The sequence below is a fragment of the Crotalus tigris genome, unplaced genomic scaffold (assembly GCF_016545835.1).
Source record: "Crotalus tigris isolate CLP2741 ecotype Arizona unplaced genomic scaffold, ASM1654583v1 scf7180000017704.940997, whole genome shotgun sequence".
In the NCBI taxonomy this organism is placed as follows: Eukaryota; Metazoa; Chordata; class Lepidosauria; order Squamata; family Viperidae; genus Crotalus; species Crotalus tigris.
The window spans coordinates 545,943-557,534 of NW_024096579.1; the positions used below are offsets into that span (position 1 = coordinate 545,943).

General features: G+C 38.7%; 1 non-coding gene across 1 annotated transcript; it reads right to left on the reverse strand.

The window, feature by feature from the left end:
* Positions 1-9,342: 9,342 nt before the first annotated feature.
* Positions 9,343-9,446, reverse strand: LOC120306014. The gene has a single exon (XR_005556153.1). It is a non-coding gene; the product is annotated as a U6 spliceosomal RNA (small nuclear RNA).
* Between the last annotated feature and the right edge of the window lie 2,146 nt (positions 9,447-11,592).

An 11,592-nucleotide genomic window follows, 5' to 3' on the forward strand; every position in this document is an offset into this window, starting at 1 on the left:
GACTGTAAGGAGAGCCTCTCGGTCCAGGTAGGGTCGCAACTGGTGCAACAGGCGAACTTGTGCAAAGGTCCTCCCAGCCACAGCCGTCAATTGATGTTCCAAATTCAGCTGTGGATCAAGGAGGACACCCAAGTTGCGAACCCGCTCCGAAGGGGGTATATTTTCCCCCGCAAGAGTCAACACTGGACAGTCGACATGATCCTTGGGAGGCAACATCCAAAGCCACTCGGTCTTGTCAGGATTGAGCCTGAGTCTGTTAACCCCCATCCAGACCCTCAAGGCTTCGAGGCAACGGCCCATCACATTGGCCGCTTCACTGAGAGAGCTCAGGGAGGAGATATATAACTGGGTATCATCAGCATACTGATGAAACCTCACCCCGTGCTGTCTGATGATCTCACCCAGCGGCTTCATATAAATGTTAAATAGGAGAGGAGAGAGGACCAACCCCTGTGGTGTTTCTCAGTGCTGGCTGAGGAATTCTGAGAGGTGAAGCCCACACAGATTAAAGTTGCCAAGGTTGAGAAACATTGGCTTATAATGTTATCAGTTATTTTCCATTATTCCTATTATTTTTGTAGCATTTTCATGCTCTACTACTCCATTCACATCCTGGAGCCACAGAAAACACAACTCCACAGAACTCTGGAAATGATTCTGGAATGGTGCAAATTTTCCATACAAGTTCCTTCTAAATTTTCCAAGTTGTATAAATTTCAAGTAAATTTTGAGCTTCTGCAACTGCCCAAGGTTGGAATGGGCAGAAGAAGCATGATTTTCATGTCTAAAAGGACATAGGGGGGAAAGCGTTCTGAACACCTGCATGCACATAGGAGCACAAATTACTTTATAATACTAGTCTTTTTGTATAGTTTAATGTCTCAAAGTTGAATATCTAGATTCAGAATTAATACATTCTAGCCAAGTTTACCTTACTTTGTCTAAAAATAATGGCAATTGTCGTTTAATGTTCCTGAACAAAGATTAAAAAAGGGGTTGATGAGGGAGTGAGGAGACTGTGTATAGGGCAGGGAAGTGATAATTCAGTTTATATTCATATTATGTTTTTTTTTCTAAGGACCTAACAGCTTAGTGGCTGGGGAATTTCTGTTGTTTGAGAAATCCCATCTAAACTCAGTTTTACATTATGTATTTGTCTCCTTTCTTCCAGCACTGCAAACTGAATTAGGACTATGGCATGGGAATTGTGGGAATGGTTGTCCCCCATACCTGCAGTTGATGCTGAGAAAAATCTCAATTGCTCCAGCTGAAAAGTTTCCCACATTTGATACAAATCTTAGGTGCATGTTCCCTAATCCAAACTGGACCCCGCCATGGAAGGTCAGAAGAGACCATTTGTTGTGGTCCTGGTTGGGAATCAACCCATACCTGTGCTTACAATGGAATGAATGTGTGAGGGATTTTTTTCATATAAACTGAAGGGGAGTGGATTTGTGGGTATATATATTTGTGTGCATTTGTCTGAAGAATGGGTGGGTAGATGGATATTCTCTATGTGTTTGAAATTCCCAATATGTTATCCTCAAAGGAATGCAAATTTCAGAAATAGAGCGATGAAGATCCTTAGCCTCTGATTTATGGAGGTTTAGAAGAGCAATATCTCCTGACTTATACAATTTAGAGTGAAAGTTAGGTAGAACGTTATGGGGATTATGGGAGGCTCACAAATCCATTGCAAAGGCATTCTTTGTTCTTTTACAAAAGAATAAAGAGTGGTCAAAGGAGGAATGCACAGTACAGTTTCTCTGCTGTGCTGGCTAACAATTAAGTTCTGCACAGAAGGAGCAAGTGAAATGGAGCTGAGCATGAAGAATCAAGGAGCTTTCTGGCCAAAATAATCTTTTGACAGAAGTCTGAAGTTGCTCAAGATTTCACTTTATGGCTTATATAGTTTAATAGTCAACCTGGCAGAGCAATGGCACAAGACATGTATTTTGCATGCCTCTGGCTAACTGCAGCAACCCAAGTAAAGGACAAAGCCACAAGTTTGCTAGTTAATTTGCCAGAAACCTGGGTTCAATTTCTGCCTTTAACCACAGACTTCCCACGTGGATTTAGCCAAGTTACTTGGTTTTTCTTTGGCTGATGTCCAAAGTTTGTCGAAGTTAAGAAGAGAAGTCTTAGGCTGGGAAGAATCTTCTCTTCCTCTCCCTCCTCCCCAATATTCTGTGAAACCCAATTTAGTCAAAGAGTTTGGGAGGTATCCCAAATGTGGTAGAGATAAACCATCTGGAGCACTTTTGATGCAACCAAGCAGAACAAAAGCAAACAATGGAATTGGCAGGCAAATTTCTGAATGTAGGAGGGAAAATATAAACTAGGGTTAAGAGGCTAACTCTTTCACATTGATGAATGTTAGCAATCTCATGTTAAATATCAGTATGGAACATGAATTTATGATTCTGAATACTACCCTCAGAAAAAGCATCAGAAAAAGCATCACAGAGTCGGAAAAAGAATTGGCTTCCCAATAGCTGGAAGCAACCACTCCTCAATGCCTCACTAGATGGTTGTTTATTTTTTTATTTTATTCATTTAAACTTTTCTATGGCCACCTATCTTGAACAAAACTCTGGGTAGCTTTTTATATATTTTATATATATAAAATGCTGGCATCATAGCAACAAGTTAATCCCACCAATTTCACCCTATCCCAGAGTATGAGAGAAAAGCCAGGTCTTGAGTGTTTTTTTGGAAGGTTAAAAGGATAAGCAGTGTTTCTCAACCTTGACAATTTTAAGGCATGTGGAATTCTGGAGTTGAAGTCCACATGCCTTAAAATTGTCAAGGTTGAGAAATACTGGGATAGGGGGAGGGCTACCAAACCCCATGGGGAAGGGTGGTCCACAGGGCAGGGGCTGCCACAGAAAAGGCACTTTTCCTACATCCCGTAAGATGGCGATATTACAGGGAAGGATCTACGAATGTACTCACCCTATCCAACCTTCCATCTGGGGATATGTAATATATAGCTCTCTAAATACTGTCTAAACCCAGCTTGCATCAGCCAGGAGAAATTTTGAGGGTGACGTCATCAAGATTAACTTGATATATTTTATTAAGTCAAACACGGGTTGTTCTATTCACTATAAACTGTCCTTTAGACTTGTGATTAGATATACATATAATAATAAAACGAAATAAAATTAAAATTAAAATCAGGTCTGCTATGCAATATGATTTTATTTATTTATCTTTACATGGCCAGGCCTTCCGCCACAGCAACCCTGGATGGCAAACAGAGTTTTAGTGGAAACAATAACGGTAAAGGTAAGGAATTCCCTGTCCAGTTGTATTCGACTCTAGCGGGCGGTGTACATCTCTGTTTCCTAGCCATGGAGCCAGCATTGTCTGAAGATACTTCTGTGGTCATCTGGCGATCATGGCTATGTGCCAAAGTCTCACATAACACTGTTACCTTCCCACCAAAGGTACTATCTACTTGCATTTGCATGCTTTGGGCAGGTGGGCAGGAGCCTAACTCTAACCCCATCAGGCAGTGCTTGGCTGTCACCTTTCCAGCTAACAAGCTCAGCGTGTTTAACTGCTGAGCCATCCCATCCCCTTTGAAACCACAATATAAAACCTTAAAACATGCAATGCTAAATACACAATATGAATCAAAAAATGGCAATGAAGAATAAGCAACATATAACAGGACACAGCACAATATAGCAGCGTATAACTTGACATGTAATGTAACATGACATCCCATCAATCTAACCAGGTGGATACCAGGCCGTAAGGTGTTCTAGAGGGCAGATGTTCTACAATAAGAGCTGCTGTGCAACATCTGAAAGGCCAGATGTTGCCCAGCTTTCTTATAGCTGATCTTCGCCTCTGCTGTGACAATACATGACCATGTGGCATTTCTTTATATTTGAAACATGGGATAAGAGGTAGAAAGAAAAGGCAATTCTGAGAATCCAACTGCTAGTGAGCGATCGTTCTTTGGTTCATTTGATTTATATAGCTTCCCATTCAGTCCTTGAATTAAAACAGCTTGTTTAGTTTTAAACAAAGCTACAATTGCTCTTAAAAAAGTAACTTATGACCTGTGACCGTTGCAGCACCCCCCTGGTCACCTGATCAAAATTCAGACACTTGGCAACCGGCTCATATTTACAACGGTTGCCATGTCCAGGGGTCATATGATCACTTTTGGCAGCCTTCTGACAAGCAAAGTCAATGAGAAAGCCAGATTCACTTAACAAGCATAGTACTACCATAACAATTGCAATGATTCAGTTAGCAGCTAGGGCAAGAAGTGCGGCAAGAAGGTAAAGTGGGGCAAAACTCAACAACTGTCTCACTTAGCAACATAAATTTTGGGCTCAATTGTGGTCATAAGTCAATGACTACCTGCACACAAATCATATAGCTGAGGTGCCTCAACTTCTTATTCCAGACCAGGTGTATCCAACCCATGGTCCACATGTGGCTCTAAACAGTTAATAATGCAACCTACAAGATCATACACTTTTTAAATCATGATGTAATTTTTAGCTTGTTATTTATATACATTATATCATATATTTTATATGCAGCTAAGACAACTCCTCTTCACTCAATGTGGCCCAGGCAAGCCAAAAGGTTGGACACCCATGTTCTAGATACTCAGTCAACAGAGGATCTTCCAGTAATAGAAAGCCATGATGATTAACAATGTCTTTCTCCAAATAAATAAACAACAACAACAAAAAATCAGATCTTAACACCAGAGGTGAATTTCTGTAAGGAAGAGGCACATATTTACATTACATACATTCCTTCCATGGAAGGCAGAAATAACTTATATGACAAGCATTTGTGTGAGAGGCATTTCCTTCTTTTTAAATAAAGATTCTGGGGGTGAATTCCTACATCTAGAGACTAAAAATATGGAGAAGAACGTTAAATTGTTACATGATTTTTTAAGACATAGAGTTCAAGTAAAAGACTGATATGGCAGGATGCGTAAGCAAAATTGAAGTTAGATATATCACTCTTCAAGAATCTTTATATCTAAGCCAAAAATGCCTATAAGAGTTAGAAATATTTTTTTCTAGGCAAAACTCCAAAAATACCTTTTTGCCAAAGATATTTTATGGATAACACTATATGTTTCCATGTATAGTTGAAAGCACTTTAAAAGTGTGTGTGTGGGGGGGAAGGAAACCTATTTATTCAACTTATATAGATACTAAACTTTGTATTTCTCTATAGACTGATCTATATAAGTAGAATTTTAAAGATTCAATCATGTTAAAAAAATGGATTATAGCCTTACTGAATTACAAGCATGAATAGGAACCTGCCATTTCCAGTGTAACATTACAGTGGACAGAATTAATGCCATTGTTAATTAGAACAAATGTAAAATTTGCTTCACAACTGACGTCTGCTTACCTGAGCCAATTCTGTTGAATTCAGTATGATGCACTCCTGAATAGACAAATGTAACAAACATGATAACATGAGGAAAAAATAGTGTATCTATGGATATTCTCAGCCATCCAGGTCATGGTTATCCCAAAGGTACTTTTTCAAGAGGCAACTGGAGTTCCTTTGTTTTTCCTTGAAGACATTTTGCTTCTCGTGCAGAAAGCTTCTTCAGTTCTGAACTAAAGAAACTTCTTGGATGAGAAGTGAAACATTTTCAAGGAAAAATAAAGAAACTCCAGTTCCCTCTTGAAGAAGCACCTTTGGGATGAAGAGATCGTGTATTTTAATAATAAGAGTTGAATAGGCCCCACCATAAACTTCATCTACACCTGTCTATTCCCAGGGATCTATCATGTGTTAGAACTTCGGATGTGATTCTGAATTCCGATAATTGAGAATGAAAATATTGGACAGACTTACCTCTTAGTAACAGGGGCTGGAGGGAATGATTACTTAGTTGTATTATGTGCTCTGGTCCTCTTATTCACTTTCTTCCATCTGGGAATGACTGGCATTTAGAAAAAAACATTCCCAACCTTCATTTCATCCCTTCAGAGTATTCTGAAGCAAGTTCTCCATTTGTTTTTCTTCTAGGCAGGGAAGGCATCTGAATAATATACTTTTCAGCAGGAAGAATCATCAGGAAGCACTGCAATATATTTGTCCACCTAAAGGCTTTCAGATTTCATTCCTTTTCATTTTGCATTCCGAAAGCAATTCCCTCCACCCCCTTGAAAATACAAATCGTTCTATCTTCCCCCTCCCCCCCAAAAATCTGGCATATAAATGTAAATAATATAATGGTCTTTGCCTAAGAAAGCACTGTACATCATTAAATCAAGGGGAGTTACAGCTATATGATTTGTTATGGGCATCCACTCCTGGAATCAATTATCTATATATTTTGGAGAAGCACAAAATTTACAGACTTTTCAAATAAGGGATGATGGTGAGTTGAAGGAAAACACAGATCTTTCAGAGTGATGCAGGCACAAGAGAGAAATCAAGGGACGTCTAAGAAGGGGAATTATTAAAGGAAATAATAATTCCAGATTGATGTGTCATATTATACAGATCATAACACTCCTGGGGGTTATAATTCAATTATCTGTGGAAAGAAATTTTACCTTTTTCAGAGGTACATATTTATCAGTGCAATTTCAGTAGGAAAAGACAGAGTGGAAAGTAGGAGCATCAGAAGCTTCCTTTAAAATGAAAAGCATTGTCTTTGATCATGCTTGAGCCTCCTTCAACTGCACTCTCACTTTCAAACTAATTGAAAGTATATAATCCATTGTAAAAGTTAAAATTCGTCCTATTGTGAATGGAATTGAATTCTGTTTTGAAACAACCAAGTTTGCAATGCTGTGGATGTTGTTAGGTGCCATACTACCTCTGCAAACTCATCCTTTCTACCAGCGGACCCTGGCTGTCTTTTTAAAGCCTTACCTAAGGTGATAAATTTAGAGAAAATCTTGTCTTTCACCAACGCCCCTTTAGGAATATCTGCAAGGGAGATATTTCACTGGCTATAAGTGAACCAGGCTTCCAAATAATAACGCAGAGTCCTTGTTCTCTTGAAATGCCATCTTTGTTGGGTGGAGAAGGTGTTACATAGTGAATATTTTGCATTTTTAATGCCTATCTGAGGATTTGGTGTTCCAATATTTGAGGGGCTGCCACAAAAAACAGGGGTCAACCTATTCTACAAAGCACCCAAAAGCAGGGCAAGAAGCAATGGATGGAAACTAATCAAGGAGAGAATGAAGGAGAAATTTCCTGACAGTTAGAACAATTCATCAATGAAACGACTTGCCTCCAGAAGTTGTAGGTGCTCCAGCACTGGAGGTTTTTAAGAAGAGATTGAACAACCATTTGTCTGAAATGGCATTGTCCAGCAGAGACTCAGAAGTTGGTCCAACCTACTAACAATACTGTGTGCTGGATGTTAATCATTTGCTATCGTTGTTCCTTAACTAAATTGAAACTAACTTAAACTTAATTAAATTGAAACTAACCAAGGAGAGAAGCAACCTAGAACTAAGGAGAAATTTCCTAACAGTGAGAGCAATCAACCAATGGAATGACTTGCCTTCAGAAGTTGTGGTTGCTCCATCACTGGAGGCTTTTAAGAAGAAACTGGACAGCCATTTGTCTGAAATGATATATGATATTCTGCTCGAGCAGGGGGTTGGACTAGAAGACCTCCAAGGTTCCTTCCGACTGTGTTATTCTATGTTCTATGATGTTTAATCTGAGCAAATTTGGAGTCATTCTATTTCAGTCTGTATCTTGAAAAAGGTTTAAAAAGGAGAGCCCTACTGTTTTAGTCTACTGGCTATTTTTAAATAATTTTTATCCTTGACAGTTGATTAGTCTAGAGAAAACTGGAGAAAATCGAGGCCATATGAATTTCTAGGACTTCAGGCCCCTGTAGGGAATTCCCCAATACATCAAGCAGTCAGTGGCTGGTAATTCCCTACTCGGTTCCACAGCTCAGCTGGCCTGATGGGATATGGTTTTCCTAAATAATGTCTGGCCTGCGTAGTCTTACTTTCTCAAAGTGCTGTAAGAAAGATTCAACATCTCACAAGAGTCAAGTCAGCATTAAATCAGTAGGAGTGGAAACATGACCCCTGCTATGATCTGAACATTTCATTGACTGACATGTTCTCAGAATCTACTGAAAACAACCCTTTGCTTTAAATTTGTTTCTACATACATCATACATCCCCTTTCTCAAGACAATGGTTTGCTCGGACAGTCTTAATGATGAAGTAAAGTTTTTGTTTCTGTTCTGAGAAAATTGATTTGTTGTTAGTGAGATGTGCGTGTGGGTATCTACATAGCCTGATCTCAATTTTATTGTGTTTGTAGCCATACCAAGGAGTCCACTGTGGGACTCTAGTCTTTCGGTACAATCTGTCCTTGACAAATAACTCTCTCTCATTACATCGTGTAGCTGAGATTTCATTATGGTTTTGAGAACTTGCCACAATCTATATGTTTGTGCTTGATAGGGAAACCCTGTCCCTGAGAAGCAAAATCCAAGTGTCAGTAGGGAATATTGAGTGTCGTTTCCATATTTTTCTTTTTAATGAGCTGCCAAATGCAAATGTTTAAGCTGCAAAAGAAATTCAACTGGTAGTACTTCTTAGGCTTTTTGCATCTCAACAAACACGGCTGGCATGTATGCTGTGGTGTGAAAACACACTGATTTGTGGTTTGCTAAGCGTGTTCATAAAGCTGAAAAGTGGGGGGGGAGCTGCAGTTAAACAGCAAATTGACTGAAAGGGGGCAATGCATAATGAATAAACTGTTCAGATGCAAAGAATATGGGATGTTGAGTTTGCACATTTGCACTGAGGTCTTCCGGGGGGAGGGGTCTCAGAATGTGAAGATGGAGGACACGGCCTCATGATTCAAATTGCTTTTCTATATGTATCAAGATATATATACAAAGCAAGTGGGGCTGGGAATGGGATGCTGTGCCAACTGTCTTGTCCATTTCAAGCCTCTCTTCCCCCACCCAGTGGATGCCAATGCACATTTAAAACATTGAGTTCATGTTGTGGTCACTCTCATAAACTGGCTGCATAGGAAGATCATTTTATCATAAAATGGCAATTAAAAACATTTATTCACCAGAAAGTGAGCCAATGAGTTGCTCTCAAGTCTCCTGACTGTTATGCTATCTAGTATGCTATCTGGACATTGTCTTTTCTTGTGGCCAGTGGTCATACTTCTAAACAAAGCACCCTATATTTTATTTTCTAAAAAATTGTATGGGGCCTTTTTAGAGGCTAAACACATTCTCTTTTTAATTAAATGACATTCAATGTGTTTTATCTAGCATCATGTCATCTTCTCATTTCATTTTTTTTTTCATTTAGATGACTCTAACCTTAAGGCTTCAGGAGTTTGTGTGTCATCCTTGTGCAGGCACCACACTAATCTTCTCTATATCATTCCAACAAAAAATTAAGAGCACCTGGACAATTTAAGGAAGATATCTTCAAAAGTCATTGATTGCATTAATTGTTGATTTTAAGACAATATATAGGACCTTTCAAGCCAGCCCTGCCATAATATTTTCTGAATCTTAGAGAGTTTTTTCTTTATCATAACCAGAGACTTATTTACCTTATATTAGGGAAATGCCAAGAGAAGACGCATCCATCAGTGCTGGAATAAGAATATTAGCAGAAAGAAAATGCAGACTATCCTTCCTTGTGAAGTGTATTGATCTATATCTTTATTCATAGAAAGTGTTATGAATACTCAGTTAGCAAAACAGAGTTATGGGAAACCAAAACAAAGAGAGAGTAATGCAACTTTGAACAACTTTTTAATACAGGGAGGTATTCAAGGAGGGGAAAACTTTCTCCAAATATCATTTTCCCGTTGACTGAAATTGGTAGCCCACCAGGAAAAATGGTTTTATGTAAGTAATGTGTTGAATTGTTGAGCTATGGGCTCTACCAAACAAAGTAGGTCTTGAAAAGTAGGCCTACTTCATGGCCCACTTACTGTATTACAATTTACACACTAGAGAATTTTGTTAAGAAAAAAAAAAAAGTAGCTGAGCTTCACTGCAGGCATGATGTCATTTATTTATAGAGCCCCTGTCCTCTTGAAGTCTTCGTGCTGAAACAGATGTGGAACTCAATATTTCAGAGACTGAAGAGGCAAACGCAGGTGCGAGAGCGCAACATTATTGAGTTAAGTTAGAATTCACAGGTTTCCCAATGGACATTTGAGGTTTTTTTTACCCCAGATTTAAACATTTGTAGAGGTGAACATGCGGCTTTCGGATGATAATTTGCTCCTCTACTGGCTAGAAAACGTTCTCACAAGCCGGAAAAGTGTTTCATGACTGCAGCTTAGATGGGTAACTTTTAATTTGAGAGGATTGGCTGGCATTCAGTTTCCTCTATGCTGTTTCTTTACTTCAGAAGCACCCAAAACTTCCTTAGCCTTCTACATTCTTTGCATATGCAACAATCATATTGGGCTTGTGTTTCTTTTCCACTGGACTCATGAGAAAAGGAGTCTCTGGGAGATCAAAAAGAAAGTTCAAAGGCAATATTTTTTTTTCTGGGCAAGCCTTCCAAGAAAGACTCCCTTTGGAGGGTACACAAATGCCAAATGACCCCATAGAATGAAACTGAATTGCAGAGGTCAGGGTTGTCTATTTTCTTCAAGAATTTCATGCAAAGTATTCATCTCAATCACATTTTTTTAAAAAAAATTCCTATCTTTCCTTTGTTTTCTAGCAAGCTATTCTTTTTTTTTCCCTCTGAACTCTTTTTATTAAAAAAAGGTTTTTATTTTCCATTTATTCATACAAAATACAATTAACCATTGGTACCGCCTGCCCATTCCCCCCAGGCTGCGTCCACCTTCTCTAAACCTTCCCTACTTCCCTCCTCTTTCTCTCCTCCCCTCCTACTCTCTTCCCCTCCCCATCTCCTCTAACCATCCTACTTCCTCCCTACTCCTTCCTCCCCTCTCATCCCTCTCACATACATGAACACAGCATAGGGGAAATGCCCAAGCATTTGCCATGACTATATTATCATTACCCACCCACTCACCCACCTACCCACCCTCAGCCCTCCCCCCCCTCGCTTCCCAGAGCAGAGTACAGGGTTATTAATAAGAAGGTTAACAATAATAAAAAAGGAAAAAAAGAAAGAAAAACGAAAAAAAAACGAAAAAAAAAATCATACTTAACCTTTAACTCCCCTTAAATTAAGACATATAAACAAATCTCTACAACAGTTACTATAAAATTTACTCATAAAATAAATGAAACTTTATAGTCCCATATTTTTTCTGAATATAATCTATCCATCTTCTCAATACAATAATATATCTTTCTTGTGTATGATCCTTCAAATAAGCAGAAATTTTTGCCATTTCTGCAAAGTTAGAAACTTTAAATATCCATTTTTCTAAAGTAGGCAACGAGTCCTTCTTCCAATACGAGCCTACTAATAACCTTGCTGCAGTTAATAAATTCAACATTAAAGTAGTTTCTTTGTCATTTAAATCCACAAAGATACCCAATAGGAATAATTGAGGGGTGAACTTTATCTTCCTTTTAAAAATCTTTTGAATGTTCCACCAGATCATAATCCAAAA